This window comes from Schistocerca serialis, chromosome 4 (genome assembly GCF_023864345.2).
Source record: "Schistocerca serialis cubense isolate TAMUIC-IGC-003099 chromosome 4, iqSchSeri2.2, whole genome shotgun sequence".
Taxonomy (NCBI): Eukaryota; Metazoa; Arthropoda; class Insecta; order Orthoptera; family Acrididae; genus Schistocerca; species Schistocerca serialis.
The window spans coordinates 809,716,795-809,735,281 of record NC_064641.1 but is presented as its reverse complement, the minus strand read 5'-3'; positions in this window follow the sequence as shown (position 1 = coordinate 809,735,281).

The following is an 18,487-nucleotide window of genomic DNA, read 5'->3' as shown; positions in this document are numbered from 1 at the left end:
TCTGGACCAACAGTGCCTCGATAAACTTGTGGATAGTATGCCACGACGAAAAAGGCATGCATCAATGCAAGAGGACGAACTACTGGCTATCAGAGGTACAGCTGTGTACAGCAGTCTGGAACACCACCACTGAAGGTCTCGCTGTCTGGTGGCAGAACATGCAATGTATGATTTTCCTGAGCAATAAAAAGATCGGAAATGGTGTTTATGTTTATCTCTATTTCAATTTTCTGTATGTGAGATGAGTACAATCTCTGTATTATCACAACCTGAAACTCGTATAGTCTTTCACGGCTTACCTGTTTTTCCATTTAAAAGGTGACGTTTGACTGCATTTTCGAAAATTATTTCTTTCAGAGCCCGTGCCACATTCTCTGAATGCTATTTTCACATTCATTTAATTTAAGGAATAAAATGTATTGTATCACTTTATATATTAAGGAAATAATTTTTCTCAAGCTTCATAAAAATTGATTTGGCTGGTTCTGTCTCCTGGCCCTTCATTATCCAGGGGAACAGCCGTTAATTTGGGCCACGTGTAGAATGGGCAACACAGAATTTCTCTATTTTGCTGCAAAACTGTGGTGACATGCATCACTTGGAATAAAGCGTAAACATCAGTTAACAATTTCTTTGTAGATGAGTGATGTAGCTGTTGACTTTGATTCAGAAGTAAGGTTAATAATATTTGAGTGTTAGTTCTGGTGAACGATGCGATTTTCATCATCGATTTATACTTGTTAAGGAGAGAAGTAGTATTATCATAATAGTATTAACATTGAAGTAGTCCAATGTACAGTGTAAGGTAATAGTACAGAGCTGATCCCAAAAGGCGCTATCTATTTCCACCATGTTTGAATGTGCAATTCCAGGTGAGTAGTATGGGCCACGCCAATGTATGATGCAAGGGTAATAGAACCTTGTTTAGGTCCGAGAGTGCAAATAAGCAACCGCTTTCTGGTGTTTGGAAAGCTAAATGACCGAAAGGGCTGCTGCCGATCGTTTTAGTGTTCCTGAAACTTCACTGTAAACGCATTGAGTATCAGTTGTAGACAGTCAGCAGACACTATGACGCCTCAAATGGGATTATGAAATGAGAATTTAAAGAAGTTTACAAACGCTTGTAGCTCACATGAGAGCTTCACAATACAAGTTAATGCCGCTAGTTATGACTGAGATTCAAAGTCTGGCTTACGATTTCTCAGAATATTTAAAACTGTCTCAAAGATTTAACAGAGAAAAGAAATTTGCCCCGAAAAGATTTCTATCATAACTTCATCAAGAAGCACCCAGAAACGTGTTACAGAAAACCTCAGTCTGAAATTTTACCGTTTTGTTTCAGATTCAATCGACCGTAAGTTAAATAGAAAGTGTTTTTTTAATATCTTGTTCCTTTTGATATACAAACTGACGGTATGTGAAGCACATGAACATGTTCTTTATTTAATAACCTATATTTTCTTGTATGGTCAATACTACCAGTTACTTTCTCAACACCTCGTATTATAAGTCCTATAAAACCTTTTCTTATTATGTGACGTTTTTAATAAGAAATCTTTGTTTCACCAATTACACCTAAACATATGTTCAAGCAAATGTTTTATGCGACTTTCCACTACTTCGAAATAACATGATAAGTTATATATTTATGCCTTAAGTGGTGCATACAAGTCGGAGTACCACATATATTGCAGTACGTTTATGCTCAGTAATATGAATTCATTAACTGAACCACTCGATTGCCTATTACCAGCTAGAACAGGGGTTCCCAACAAAATTTTCTCGAGGACCCTTCATCGAGCATGATTGGTACCTTGTCATGTCACAGTATGAAGTAGCTAAAAAAGTCAAATTAAGAGTCTTTTTATACGTTTTCTATGTTTGGTACTTAGAAAAAACATTTACATATTCATTAGTGAAAAAATATTGAGCGGAAAAGATTCTGTTATCATACAAAATATATTTAATATATTATTTATTCTAACAGCATCTTGCGGACCCCTCTGGCATAGCTCGTTGACCCCTGGGGGTCCGCGTACCACCTGTTGGGAACCACTGAGTAAGAGGAATGGCAGTACGGTCATTACGTTCACATAAGGTTACACAGTCAAGACAGCGTGAGACATTATATATATTCCTTAGCAGTATCTTTCTGTTTAATATCTGTCAATATTTAAATTATGTTCTACAAGAAAATCACTATGCAGATTAATGACAGAAGACGATGTTTCACATGAGTCAACAAAAAGTTTTCTTTTAATTTTCAAACAACTGTTATTTCTTCACATTTTTCTTTTTCTCCCAATTGTTTCTTACACTGAACCACAGCTGCCGTAGTCTCCTGAACTCCAACTATCGCAGCTCTAACGGTGGTGTCAATGTCTCCTTACATAGTTAAAGTTCAGAGTAGTAAGTTCTTTAAACAATATTTTATTTATATTTAAGCTGCTACCTAAGCTTCCTATGTTGCATTGCTACGTGTAGTACCATTATAAATCGCTCTCTAACGCAAAATGCAGAACATCGTAACTGAGTGATGTAGTACAGGCGCAAAACCAATGGAAACGTGTTCGGAAAGTGTGGCGCTAAATTCTGTATCTCGCACCCTGATTAACAGTTTTTTTGCTTACTGCAACCGCTTAAGGCACATAGCATGACAACTGCTGCAAAACGAATACGGAATACATCCTTCCTCAATTCTAGCTTTACGTAGCAGTGAGATGAGAATGACGGAGGCTGAGAGTCAGAGGCCAACGCAATGGAATAACGTCCAGAATTCTCCATAAGTGAAAACCCTTGAGGTTTAAGGTGTCAGGCTAATCCTACACCTTCCATGAAAACCCTGACACGATAAGCAAATCCAGTAGTATGCCACATAGCTTCGAATAAATCGTGACATTGAATTAACCAAAGTAATATGAGTAACGAGTGAGCAAATGCAATACAACAGACTAACACAAGAATGCCTAAATGCATGTCATACCTTCCCACCGTGAGACAAACGCAGTTCCGAGGGGAGAAACGAGCACAGAAGCCGAGATCAGAACCGTGTTAAGCTAGAAGGCCCTACGATAAGGGACGGACATCCACGTCGCCAGCTAACCACCGGGACCACCCCCCAGCCCATGTTAAAAGCTAGAGCCCTCCAGAAGAACAGTATCGATCTTACGATAACACTAAAAGGGCCACACCAGCCGCAAGTTTTAGCGTGAGACTTTTTCGCGTCTCTGTTACGTTGCAAACGTTAAAAACATTGCCCCACAACGAAAAGTTACCGCCAGGACCACCCCCAACCCCAAGTTAAAAGATAGAGCCCTCCAGAAGAACAGTATAGATCTTACGATAACACTAAAAGGGCCACACCAGCCGCAAGTTTTAGTGTAGGACTTTTACGCGTCTCTGTTACGTTGCAAACATTAAAAACATTGCCCCACCACGAATAGTATAACGTTTCTCACTGAATAGACAGAATTTTTGAAGGAGGAGGTTAGGGTTAATATTGAGGCCCTGACTGGTCAGATGAAAACACAGCCAGATAGTGTTTTTTTAAACCAACTTCGGTAAACTGTAGTAAGGAGAAGTTAGGAGAGAGCTGCTTCCGAGACGGCGAGCTTTATGGAGCTGCGCCAGCCGCCACCCTCTGACGAACACCGACAAGGTAATGAATGCACGCGATGCCGCATTTTTGAGCGCATAAGGCTTCACTCAGAACTGCAGAAGTCTCATCTGCTTCATCCCCTTTTTACGTAATACTAGTGTCGATCGTCAATTGAAGCTCATGGTATTCACTTTTGCTACGTAAGTTAAAATCAGAAACGCCAGAAACGCCATTTGCTCATAGTCGACTGCTTATTTCCCCACATTGACTTCACGGTGTTCTTCGATTCTTCCATCCGTGACTTCACATTCAGCACTCCAGGGCAAACACTTGAGGTAAATCCAGTGTGGAAGCGGGTGTAGGGGAGGAAATTAGCCACTGCGATTCCTGGAGTCTGCCAGGTACTGCCCAAAGCCAAACGCACCGCACCAGCGCAGAGAGGAACCTTCGCAAACAAATTCATTGCAGAGCACATCTTTCTGTTGCGATTCTCTAGCAGCGCGACTGATAGCTATTCGTTGCTAGGAAGCAGACCTGTCGGTGTTAGCTGTTGGACGCTTTTCTTTTGTTTCCTCCCGACGATACAGTACACGGTATATTCGTCACCCAGTTTGTTCACTGCTCAGCGCTGTAGTCAAGTCGATTTTCTTGTAACTTCCAATCGGGCGCTATACACTACCTATTATTCTGACTTATTTGACGTTAGAAATCTAAATCAGCTGCATGTAACAGGAACTTTCCGACTTTTAACAGTCATCGTTACTTTGTTAACAATATGCCTTCAGTTAAAATTCCCCTTTATGTTTACATACCATGGGAAATACAGCTTTCTAAATAAAATACTTTTGTGTGTAGCGTCGATTTTAGTTATCAAAATATGTTTACAGTTATTACATGTAGAGTATGTTTCAGTAAAATTGTTCACGTCAGGAAACGTTTCTGATGTAATTCTGTTTCCACCTAAATGAAATGTACAAAATGTACCCCCTAAATTGCTTGAACTATCTTGTCAGACTACATTAATTACTGAGATATCGGTACAGTAGTAACTATTGCTTCCAGTATAAGTTCGGCGGCGTTTCACTCTAGGAAAACGACTACTATTTTACGAGATATTAAAATATTTAGAAGTTATAACTTTTCATTTTGTACATGAAAACGATTGCTATCTTATAGTGATATTCGTGTTGTTACAGAGAACTGTCGCATCAAGTTGGTGTGGTACTGCATTTTGATCCAACTATATAGGCCCCTTACCAAAGATGAATAGTGAAAAATCTTTAAATGAAAACTGTCACTGATCACTATTGGCTACTTGTGGCTGCAGTGACTCACCAATGGAAGGAAAATTCGTGGTATCTGAGGAGGCCTTAATCAGAATTAAACTGCGGTAAAAGTAGAGCCCTTGTTCCTGCTAGAAACCAAGGTTCATGTAGAAATCTTACTTACGGATTCTTCCGTTACCTCTTGGTGAAACAATTCGATATTTAAAGTCGAATAACAAGTACGCTGTTTTGTCCTTCTGATTTTTGTTTATTTGAAACTGTTTTCAGCTTATTAAGACTTCTTCACGGAATAATAGTCTAGCATCTGTAAGGCATAATAGTTTTTAAGTAACCAAACAATATTGGTAAAGATACTATCAGTTGAATAGTGTATTAAGCATCATGCTTGGTCCTTAACGTCGAAATTACACTTTAAACAATAGAAATTGTAGACCACAATAAAAAAATTAGAGATTGCAATATTGAAGGTAAGATGGTCTAATGATAAATTTTGCCAGTTCTTTACATTGGTTGAGAAACTGTAAACTAAGCACTGTTCATTTATGTTGTGTAATTAATGGGTTTTTAATCATTTTAAACTAAACTTTAGGCAATGCACAGTGTAAATACATAACAATTCAAATACTAATGTTACAGTAGAACTAATTACATGGTTAAGATGCCATATATTGTGAGGTCGCAAAGTTGGTTGAAAAACGTATAACTAAACACTAGTAACTTGTACAACAAATATGATTCAGAATCAAAGTATTTTTTTTTTGTAATAGGCAATTAGATACAATTACATGGATTGCATCAAATGATGTCTATTGTGTACATTTAGAGAAACTATCCGACAAATTATTCAAAAACCTTAAATCACGCAATTACAGAACTTAAGAGGTGCTACAGCTCATATCCTATGCAACAGACGTATTAAGTAACAAGCGTGCGCACAAAATCACGTCCAATGACTGCAACGAACTGTATATTAATTAGGGCCATAACAACTTGGCCGACTGAACAAGAACGCACCTGGATATAACATAAGACCAAGTCAACACAAATGTACAACATGTAGCCAACAGAGAAACTAAACTAAGCCTGTCAGAAGCACTTCAGTTAAGCAGGCAGTTAGCTCAAAATCAATAACTGGTTCTAAATGATCATCTACAGCTGAGCAATCGCCATTTTTAAGATTCGGAAGATGGAACCGATCAGCCACATTCGCACAAGCTGGCACAATGACACATACTGCTACACAAAATTAAAACACAGTGGAATTTCCTGTCCCTTACCTTGCTCACCCAACAAATTTCAGCCATATAACTTGTAACAGTTTAATATTGTTAATTGTAACCATGTACCGTTTTTCATATTTCTGACTAGATTAAAATGTTATTTAAAGAGTAAAATATCTTTCTTGCACCATTCACCATATAACCTGTAATGCTGTAAGATTCTGTATTTTAATGGTTGTGCGTAATACGGTAATAAAGGGCACGTTTGTTGCACAACATAAATGAAGAGCACTTACTTTAATAATTTTTAAGCCAATGTCAAGACATCAGAAAATTTAGCATTGTAATGATTTAATCAGTAATATTGCGCAGTTTCATTATTTATTGTGGTTAACGTTGTACAATGTGAAATGTATATTTTCAACTTTAAAAAACAAATTTGATAGAGATCAATCTATGCAAGTGATTGTATTTGTGCATATAATGCTTGGATACCTAAGGACCACAGTCCCTTTTGGACGCTAGTCAATTGGTTATTGAAGTTGGCCTAATAAGATGAAAACCATTTTGAAATAAGCGACAGTCAATAGAACAATAAGAAGTATTTTTTATTCAATCTTAATTCCATGTAGAAAATTGAACAGATTTGGAAACAGGCAATCGAGGTTAAAAATTGTTAAATAGTAAGTCTAATAAGAAGATGAACAATTACATTGAAAAACAACAACAGTAAAAGCTGCAAAAGGCAAACTACAAAAAGGGAATGTCATGAAAAAATTCCTTTATGTTGATGAATGTTAGAAACTCTCATTTGCAGTCCTGCAACAACGTCTTGACAGACCAAAGAAACCCTTGCGACGTCAATGCAACACGTTGCAACACTGGGATGGTTCAATCTTCCTGCGTCGTCTAAACTTATTAAGGAATTAAGTTTACCCAACGGAAAAATTTCACTAGCTTCAAATCAGGCGGGCGTGTAAGCCAACACTATTTTGATTTTTAAATCATTGGCTGTCTGGAACTACCCACTGAGCCAGCTCAACAGTGGAATATCAGTTACGATGAACGAAGGCACGGACAAAACAGCAGTCAGTCTCTGAGCGGTGACAGGTTCCGACCCAACCGGAATCGAACCCAGGCCCCTTCGGTAGCCAATCAGTCACGCTGACCGCGCAGCTAACGAGGCGAACGCCTAGGGTAAGCCGTTTGCCCTCACTTTCTCTACAGGTACTAGGGCATATTGCTGCAACGCTTTCCTGTCCTCAAGTCAGTTGCGATTCGGGAACTCGTCATGCTGGTATCGCATACGCTCTCAATTGTGCTTCCTCCATCAGTGCACTTCGGTAAGTAACTGTGTGTATCATTCATCCGTCAAGATTTATGCGGTTCAAACATAACCAATCACGTAGTCTTATTACCCCACGGGGCGTTCACACTGCACTGCGACTGACGTTCAGCATGGACGGAGCTGGACCTCAGTGGCCCGAGAATCTGTTCTTCGTACATTCTCCTGTCCATAATATGTGAAGGTAGCTTCATCGGTAAACAAAATTCTTTGAAAATAGGATGTGTTACCTTGATATCGCATCAGAACTGAGTGACAAAATTAAAAACATCTTCCACAATGACGCCAGATAATGTTTTCTACTGCTCCAGACAAGACAAATGACACAGAGGGCAGGTGTATATGCGCAAAATATGAACATTGTTTCGCTGACATATTCGAGAGGCAGTCAGAGTCTTCTGCGGCTAACACACATGGATGCCGGAGCCTGCCTCCGGCGGACGTTGTGCGAGAAGGTCACGAGCTCACGTCCAGGCGGCCAAGCGGCGGTGGGGTGAGACAGACAAATCGCAGAAGAGTACTGAGACTACGTCGTTCGAAGGCAGCAACTGTAAGTAAACGCATATTGAGTAAACAGTAAACATGGAAGCATTAAGGAAGAATACTGTCAGATGTACCTTCCTACATGGTTGCATCAAACCACGAACAATCGAGAGTCACGATTCGCATATTGTGAGGATAGATTTACCAGCAGGATATATTCATCGGTTTCGGTTTTGCTTAATTAATAGTGCAGTTTTTGTTAAACTCGGAACTATGATATAAAAGACTCATGGGCAAAACTACAAGAGAGGCAGATTTTGTGACTCTCCCAGGCAACATTATCAAGACATCAATATCAGCAGCTGGATTGCGATTACGAAGCGTTACTATGGATAAAATTCCATTGGAAATGGAACATTCTGTTGGTACTGAAATTTTTTTGCATGGTTCTCGACATCAAACAAATGAAATAGACGATGAACACCCACTTCAGTGCATTTTATGCTGTTCGAGTGCTCCGCTCTAATTAAGAGACACATGTGTCGTCTTTCACTAACTCTAGATTAGTACAGCCTCGTACAATGTACCATAGCAGTAGAGTATAAAGAACTAAATTTTTTTACCTAATTTCGTACGCAGCATATCATTAGAGATGTAATACTTCCAGTCAATTAGCGCATAACCTAGAAATATGACTTCCTTTGCATGAACTGGGTGTAATGCAATTTTCGGTGATTTACAAGCAACGTAACATTTTCCTCTAGGTCTCTATAGTTAATAAGAAAGGATTTCATGCCGTGGTCACAAATGAAAGTCAACGGAAACCTTCGCTGTATATGGGCAAGTTGGTCACTTACACCCAACTTGTGTTCGTAGGCTCAGCAACTACCATCAAATCGGAGCGTGAAGGGCAATCGCAACATGATAACGGAAACAACTTGTGCTGCTGTGACTAATAATTCAGTCAGCCTAGTGACCCTGTCTAGCAACATACTAGATCAATAGCCCAAAGACGAATATCAAGGAGGGGCAAGTGAAGTGAAGGATGTTCAAAACTAACAGTCATACGCACTGTCGAACCACTTAGTGTACAGCCGAAAGCGTCACTGATACAGGATCCTTAGTTCCATTTGCAACTGTGAAGGATGTTTAAAACTAACAGTCTCACTCACTGTCGAACCACTTTGTGTACAGCTGAAAGCGCCACTTATACAGGATCCTTCTTTCCATTTGCAACCGTGAAGGATGTTTAAAACTATCAGTCACACCCACTGCCGAACCACTTAGTGTACAGGTGAACGCGCCACTGATGCAAAAACCTTCATTCCATTTGCAACCTCAATCACAGCCGGCGAGTTTTCGGCAAAGGACGGAAGATACTGACTTTCGCGACGTAGACATGGTTCTCATAGACTCACGAACAGGAATCCACAATAAGTACTGAAACTCTAAATGGTCCTCTCGCATCAATACATGAAATCATCGGAAAATCTGTATAATCGTACATCTTTCTCTCAACAGGAAACACAGCAGAGACAGTAGCGGTCTCCACGAGCACTGACATCACGACAAGAGTATTCTTCCAAAGAATAGGACACGAAAGAAACGAGAATTTGGAAATAAAATAAAACGTTGACTTGAGGTCTTCCGATGTCAGTTAAAAATGGTACAAAAGCGAATGCAGCTGTGAACAACCACGCTACGTGAACCATACCCGGAAAACAAAACTCCATTCTAGGACTTGCGCTATGACCTAAAAATCCTCTGGTATGAACACATGTCTCTTTAGGTGACAATCATTAACGCACTGACATATCCATTAGATACGGTAGATATAAACAGCTTATATTCTGCGACCAAGATGCTTGATTTGAAGGCTGGGAGCAAACGCGTGGAAAGACGCAATGGCAGGCTCGAGTGGGAGCTGTTTCTCTAATAAGCAAAGGGAACCGAGAATGCAATTGAAGTTTAAAGATCTAAATGATAGTGTTATATTTTTTGAGGAATCTGGATCTCAGCATAATCCGTCTAGTGATGAAGAAAGCGAAGAAGATCATAATACCAGCCAGCTGGAGTGGCCGAGCGGTTCTAGGCGCTATAGTCAGGAATCGCGTGACCGCTACGGTCGCAGGTTCGAATCCTGCCTTGGGCATGGATGTTTGTGATGTCATTAGGTTTGTTAGGTTTAAGTAGTTCTACGTTCTAGGGGACTGATGACCTCAGCTTTGAAGTCCTATAGTGGTCAGAGCCATTTGAACCATAATACCAGTAATGTAAGTACTTGGCTCAGTAAACATTTAGGTTATGGTGGTTAACAAGTATTGCTCTTAGAAAACTAGACACGTGCTTTGGTGAATTCTAAGATTAAAAAGTGTAATCTAAAACACTATTAAACTTCCTCTTATGCATTATAAACCGTTGAATTGCTTTCTGTAATCTTCTAAGCGTATTTTTTTGACTTACCATGTTTTGCACTTCACTTGTGAAATGAACACTTGAGGAGGTCTACATTTCCGAAGGTAGTACGCCAATCACAGTTCATTGGAAAAAGAAGGAAAACACAGATGAATCTTAAAAGTACACAAATCATTACAGAACCATTTGAGATGCAGTAACAGAACACAGGGAGTGGTAATGAAAATATTCCTGTAAAAAAATTTGAAATTAACAATAGGAAGGCAAAGAAGCATAAGAGTGTAGTGGCCTTGAGCATACAACGGTTAACAAAGGAATTATTGGGGGAAATCGAGAGATAGGTCATGAGTCTGAGCGGAAGAAACAGTCTTTTGTCAAGATAACAGAAGAACTTCAAGGGGGAAAATTATTTTCAGAACATTGTGGCATGAAAAACCGTAATCTTCAGAATTCGTGTGCGTGATTCAAAGCCGTTCCAGTTAAACGTAGATATACTAAGAAGGTCGACAGAAGTAGAATATTTATTAGTGTGGTACTTACGGTTTTGAAGGATTCTGTGGAGGTGGTATTTTGTAAAGTAGCATTTGTAAACTTACAGGGACATCAAACATTAAGGGGAAGGGTTGACATTATTGTTAAGTAACCAGCTCTAGGTCGGGACACCCTTCCTCTGAACCAGACAGGCCCTTTTGGAACTAGGAATAATGCTTTTAGTGACGATCAGAGAAAGTATGTAATATTAACAAGATTCCGATATACGGGAGTCATTTCACCTAGATAGATAACCCCATGGTTTATATTGGAGTTGAACAATCAATTAGAAGTATTTGTGATGATTATGTCAATCATGTCTGCAAATGAAAATGCAGTAGAGCCATTTTCGTACGGCAAGTACAGAAAAATCTTCAGAACACTGAATACATATTTGAAGCTACCAAAGGGAGACATGTGAAGAACAGGTGACACACTTTCCCGGGTAATTAAAGACTGCAAATTAAAAAGTGAAACTAAGGAACCCAATGAGTTAGAAGATTAGCAAGAATCGCACCGTAAGAGAGCACAAGCTCGATTTACAAAAATAAAAGAAAATCTAGATATAGCCAAAGCTGAAGAAGATACTTATACGTTCACACTCGACCTTCATCAAGCACTACCTCCTCATAAACTGAGTCCTGGTATGGTGTTTCATTCCAGGAAATCGTGGTGCTAAAATTTTTGTGCACATGATTGCAAGTGTGGACTAGGTTACTTCTGTATTTGGGATGAACGAACTGCTTTTAAAGAAGCATATCGTGAAACTCAATTAAAAGATGCAGTTGCCTTCTCATGGATGATCCAGCGAATTTTAACATTAAGTACCAATATAATGTGATGGATGAAACTATAAATCTTTGTCCAAGAGGTCAAGCTGGAACACTAGAAAAGGTCGAACAATGATCAAAGAAAATTTAGATCCGTTAAATATGACAGACATGTTATCCCTGGAAGATAAGATTCCAAACATCGTCTTATAACAATATTACAATAAAATGAAGATAGGTCACAGACCAGAAGGAGACTTAGGTGAAGAGAACTGTCCTTCAATAATAACTAAAGAAACATAAATAGGGTCAAATCATATATATTGCAGTATCAATGTTCACTATATCTGTCCTATTTCTCAAAGTAAACGGGTGTGAAAAAAATGCCAGGATATGTTACAGAACCCTAATTTATGAAATAGTTATAGACTGAATATGTTTATTAGTATTAATTAAGGTTCATGTCATATCAATATTCTCTTAGAAGAGAAAAATACATACACACTTAAATATTAAGTATATCTCTTACACCATTATTAAGATATTGTGAAATTCAAAAATTTTGGGTTATGGTGTAATATTTTCAACAGATATTACTTAACACTCATTCCTTAAGAATTACGTGACGTTAAACTTACAGTAATTTCCCTGTTATTAAGATTACTTTTACACTTGTCTCCGTTTGTAGAGATAATTTTATCCTCAGTTGATGTTCACACAATCAAATGGGTCCACATTATTACAAACAACATTTCATATTAAGAACTTAAGACACTTATGTGTTACTCAGTGTGAGAGAATTCATTTTTCTCCATTTTAAATAATATATATAAATGAGCCTTTACACTGAAATAACATAATTATTAATATTAAAAAACATGGTAACCGACATTTCAGATGAATTTTCGCATGGAAAACATGATAAGCCACACAAAATAGTTAGACAATATTAAAGACATTATTCTAATATAATAAAATGCTTCTCTGTATTTAACTGTCATTACTCTCAATTTCCCCCTCGTGAACCATGGACCTTGCCGTTGGTGGGGAGGCTTGCGTGCCTCAGCGATACAGATAGCCGTACCGTAGGTGCAACCACAACGGAGGGGTATCTGTTGAGAGGCCAGACAAACGTGTGGTTCCTGAAGAGGGGCAGCAGCCTTTTCAGTAGTTGCAAGGGCAACAGTCTGGATGATTGACTGATCTGGCCTTGTGACAATAACCAAAACGGCCTTGCTGTGCTGGTACTGCGAACGGCTGAAAGCAAGGGGAAACTACAGCTGTAATTTTTCCCGAGGACATGCAGCTTTACTGTATGATTACATGATGATGGCGTCCTCTTGGGTAAAATATTCCGAAGGTAAAATAGTCCCCCATTCGGATCTCCGGGCGGGGACTACTCAAGAGGATGTCGTTATCAGGAGAAAGAAAACTGGCGTTCTACGGATCGGAGCGTGGAATGTCAGATCCCTTAATCGGGCAGGTAGGTTAGAAAATTTAAAAAGGGAAATGGATAGGTTAAAGTTAGATATAGTGGGAATTAGTGAAGTTCGGTGGCAGGAGGAACAAGACTTCTGGTCAGGTGACTACAGGGTTATAAACACAAAATCAAATAGGGGCAATGCAGGAGTAGGTTTAATAATGAATAGGAAAATAGGAATGCGGGTAAGCTACTACAAACAGCATAGTGAACGCATTATTGTGGCCAAGATAGATACGAAGCCCGTGCCTACTACAGTAGTACAAGTTTATATGCCAACTAGCTCTGCAGATGACGAAGAAATTGAAGAAATGTATGATGAAATAAAAGAAATTATTCAGATTGTGAAGGGAGACGAAAATTTAATAGTCATGGGTGACTGGAATTCGAGTGTAGGAAAAGGGAGAGAAGGAAACATAGTAGGTGAATATGGATTGGGGGACAGAAATGAAAGAGGAAGCCGCCTGGTCGAATTTTGCACAGAGCACAACATAATCATAACTAACACTTGGTTTAAGAATCATGAAAGAAGGTTGTATACATGGAAGAACCCTGGAGATACTAAAAGGTATCAGATAGATTATATAATGGTAAGACAGAGATTTAGGAACCAGGTTTTAAATTGTAAGACATTTCCAGGGGCAGATGTGGACTCTGACCACAATCTATTGGTTATGACCTGTAGATTAAAACTGAAGAAACTGCAAAAAGGTGGGAATTTAAGGAGATGGGACCTGGATAAACTAAAAGAACCAGAGGTTGTACAGAGATTCAGGGAGAGCATAAGGGAGCAATTGACAGGAATGGTGGAAATAAATACAGTAGAAGAAGAATGGGTAGCTTTGAGGGACGAAGTAGTGAAGGCAGCAGAGGATCAAGTAGGTAAAAAGACAAGGGCTAGTAGAAACCCTTGGGTAACAGAAGAAATATTGAATTTAATTGATGAAAGGAGAAAATATAAAAATGCAGTAAGTGAAACAGGCAAAAAGGAATACAAACGTCTCAAAAATGAGATCGACAGGAAGTGCCTAATGGCTAAGCAGGGATGGCTAGAGGACAAATGTAAGGATGTAGAGGCCTATCTCACTAGGGGTAAGATAGATACCGCCTACAGGAAAATTAAAGAGACCTTTGGAGATAAGAGAACGACTTGTATGAATATCAAGAGCTCAGATGGAAACCCAGCTCTAAGCAAAGAAGGGAAAGCAGAAAGGTGGAAGGAGTATATACAGGGTCTATACAAGGGCGATGTACTTGAGGACAATATTATGGAAATGGAAGAGGATGTAGATGAAGATGAAATGGGAGATATGATACTGCGTGAATCGTTTGACAGAGCACTGAAAGACCTGAGTCGAAACAAGGCCCCCGGAGTAGACAATATTCCATTGGAACTACTGACGGCCGTGCGAGAGCCAGTCCTGACAAAACTCTACCATCTGGTGAGCAAGATGTATGAAACAGGCGAAATACCCTCAGACTTCAAGAAGAATATAATAGTTCCAATCCCAAAGAAAGCAGGTGTTGACAGATGTGAAAATTACCGAACTATCAGCTTAATAAGTCACAGCTGCAAAATACTAACACGAATTCTTTACAGACGAATGGAAAAACTAGTAGAAGCCAACCTCGGGGAAGATCAGTTTGGATTCCGTAGAAACACTGGAACACGTGAGGCAATACTGACCTTACGACTTATCTTAGAAGAAAGATTAAGGAAAGGCAAACCTACGTTTCTAGCATTTGTAGACTTAGAGAAAGCTTTTGACAATGTTGACTGGAATACTCTCTTTCAAATTCTAAAGGTGGCAGGGGTAAAATACAGGGAGCGGAAGGCTATTTACAATTTGTACAGAAACCAGATGGCAGTTATAAGAGTCGAGGGACATGAAAGGGAAGCAGTGGTTGGGAAGGGAGTAAGACAGGGTTGTAGCCTCTCCCCGATGTTGTTCAATCTGTATATTGAGCAAGCAGTAAAAGAAACGAAAGAAAAATTCGGAGTAGCTATTACAATTCATGGAGAAGAAATAAAAACTTTGAGGTTCGCCGATGACATTGTAATTCTGTCAGAGACAGCAAAGGACTTGGAAGAGCAGTTGAATGGAATGGACAGTGTCTTGAAAGGAGGATATAAGATGAACATCAACAAAAGCAAAACAAGGATAATGGAATGTAGTCTAATTAAGTCGGGTGATGCTGAGGGAATTAGATTAGGAAATGAGGCACTTAGAGTAGTAAAGGAGTTTTGCTATTTGGGGAGCAAAATAACTGATGATGGTCGAAGTAGAGAGGATATAAAATGTAGGCTGGCAATGGCAAGGAAAGCGTTTCTGAAGAAGAGAAATTTGTTAACATCCAGTATTGATTTAAGTGTCAGGAAGTCATTTCTGAAAGTATTCGTATGGAGTGTAGCCATGTATGGAAGTGAAACATGGACGATAAATAGTTTGGACAAGAAGAGAATAGAAGCTTTTGAAATGTGGAGCTAGAGAAGAATGCTGAAGATTAGATGGGTAGATCACATAACTAATGAGGAAGTAGTGAATAGGATTGGGGAGAAGAGAAGTTTGTGGCACAACTTGACCAGAAGATGGGATCGGTTGGTAGGACATGTTCTGAGGCATCAAGGGATCACCAATTTAGTATTGGAGGGCAGCGTGGAGGGTAAAAATCGTAGAGGGAGACCAAGAGATGAATACACTAAGCAGATTCAGAAAGATGTAGGTTGCAGTAGGTACTGGGAGATAAAAAAGCTTGCACAGGATAGAGTAGCATGGAAAGCTGCATCAAACCAGTCTCAGGACTGAAGACCACAACAACAACAACAACAACTCTCAATTTTCCAGCTTACAATATGTAATGTACATTTCAGGATGAGGAAAGCTGAGTTATCATGGATCTTGATTTCCTTTGGGGTACCATGTTCTTGCCCAAAGCCCTTCAGTTGTGGAACCATTTACGGGAAACAGAAGTCGATGTCACATATTTACAGGAAGTATGCTCTCCTGACGCTGCAAACGCCACCGGATTGGACTCATGGCAAGGCAAGGAATATCCTGCGCACTTCCAACTTGTCTGCCATATGGTAGAGGCAACAAATGCTTACTCTTTGAACAAATATTATTTTATGTCCCATCACGGTCAGGAGCTTGAGGCGGGAGAAAAAAATTCCTTAAGGTGCATCAAACGCAGCTTGTAACAAATTTCGGAGCGCACACGATTATAGTGAGCGATTTTAACTGGACGAGACCTCATTTTAACTTTTGTGCCGAACTGGAAGGAATTACGGCCAAAGTACTGTTGGTGGATGTGTGGTGCCAATGGAAACTCATAAACTCAGCCTTTATTTGCGTCACAGTTACAGGGGTTAGCAATCTTGGTAGAACATACGCTCAGATGCGAATGGTGGCGGGTATAGCACACTGTGAACTACAGCATACACACATACACACTATGTGATGAAAAGTATCCGGAAATCAGTATGAAAATGACTTACAATTTCGTGGCGCCCTTCATCGGTAATGCTATAATTCAATATGGTATTGGCCCACCGTTAGCCTTGATGACAGCTACCACTCTGTTCGGCATTTGTTCAGTCAGGTGCTGGAATGTTTATTGGGAAATTGCAGCCCATTCTTGAGGGAATGCTGCACTGAGGAGAGGTATCGACGTCGGTCGGTGAGGCCTGGCGCGAAGTCAGCTTTATACAATGAAAATCCAAAATATCATGGTCTGTGACTTGGGCTTTTAACTTGTTTTTTAAGAGTCCCACCATAATTATATTTGTTCCACAGAAAGCTCTGGCCCCAACTATTGTAATGCTTACCATTATGTTCCAGGATAACCACTTGTTTCCACACAACTAACAACAAATTCTAACAAGTCCTGACCAGTGGTTCTATCTTTCATGGACACTATAACAAGTTATTCCTCGGTGATGACGAAATGTTCCTTAATTCCACGGATAAAGATGACTACTTGTGCAGTGTCTTCAATATGTGTGCTTTCGTCCATTGCCAGTGAAACCAAACGATTTCTTCGCTCACAGTCTTTAGCTGGTCAGCAAGTTGGTCACTAATTAAATCAATCCACAACGCTATAGACCTCCTTGACAACTAAACGCTCTCCAATTTGGTTTTAACCTCAGGACACACTACACTTGCACACTACCATGAACTGTTTAATAAACTTGCCATCCGAAAAAGGGTAGTTTCGTTTAGCAAGATTATAGGCGACCTTGAAACTTGCTTCTGTAGCACTATTTTGAAGCGGTGTTTGCTTCGTAAATAACGCTTGTTGCTTCTTCAAGCGTTTCACGAACTATGCTGCTTTAATTTTTTGTTCTTCGTCTGAAAGTTTGCAGTTAATGTCACTGTGTTTTGTTTCGTGATGTCGTTTCAGATTGTACTCCTTAATATGGCAACTGTATCATGGCATAATAAAAATGCGGCTTATATCCTGCATCAATAAAGAAATATTTCCTCGTCCAGTCTTCATTAAACAAACGTCATTTATCACCGAATTTACGCTTCTTCTTAGGAGTCATGATTGCACTGAAGTATATATATATTACGTTGTACTGCTACACAGACTAAACACAAGCAAACCACACGAAAAAGAAGAAAATTGCTCTGAACGTCGTACTATTCACTCGGCGCGGGACAAATACAGCGCTCCCATCTGATCCATCAGATACCGCTTGGAACGTAAATTTGCGCCAGTAGCAGGATGCTTTCTTTTTTCCGTGCCCGTGGTGGCTGATGGTAGTCGTCCCGTAATCCACCGCACCCACACTGACTGCGTGACTGTAGAGACATCTGTCGGTAGTCCGCACTACCAAGTAGCGCAGACGCTCGCGGATGTTTTAGGTCGCGCGGGGAAGGTAAATTTTGTTTTTCCTATGAATTTTGTAAATGTCTTGGCGGGCCACACAAAGCCCCTCCGCGGCTACACGCGGCCCGCGGGCCGCCATCTGCCCACCCCTGCTCTGCAGACATACTTCCATGAAAGAACCAGTAGCTTAAGGTACATACCTTCAAACTTTAAAAACGATTTGATAATCCCAACTACCACAGAAGTCAGAAACTTTTAGACATAATAATACCCAAAAATTTGCTCGAAAACGTTATAACTGCATTCACTACCACAAACTACGTGAGGAACAATAGGCTGATGGAAGGTGTCCTGATGGACGATCAGTTTGAGGACCCGAGGAATATTTGAACACCTGAGACAATACAAACTAAGAATTCTCCTAGAGGACAGACTGAAAAAAAAGGCAAATTTACACTGGGGTGATAAAATTCATGGGACACCTAATAACCTACTTTTGATCGGCATAATGCAACAGCTCGACATG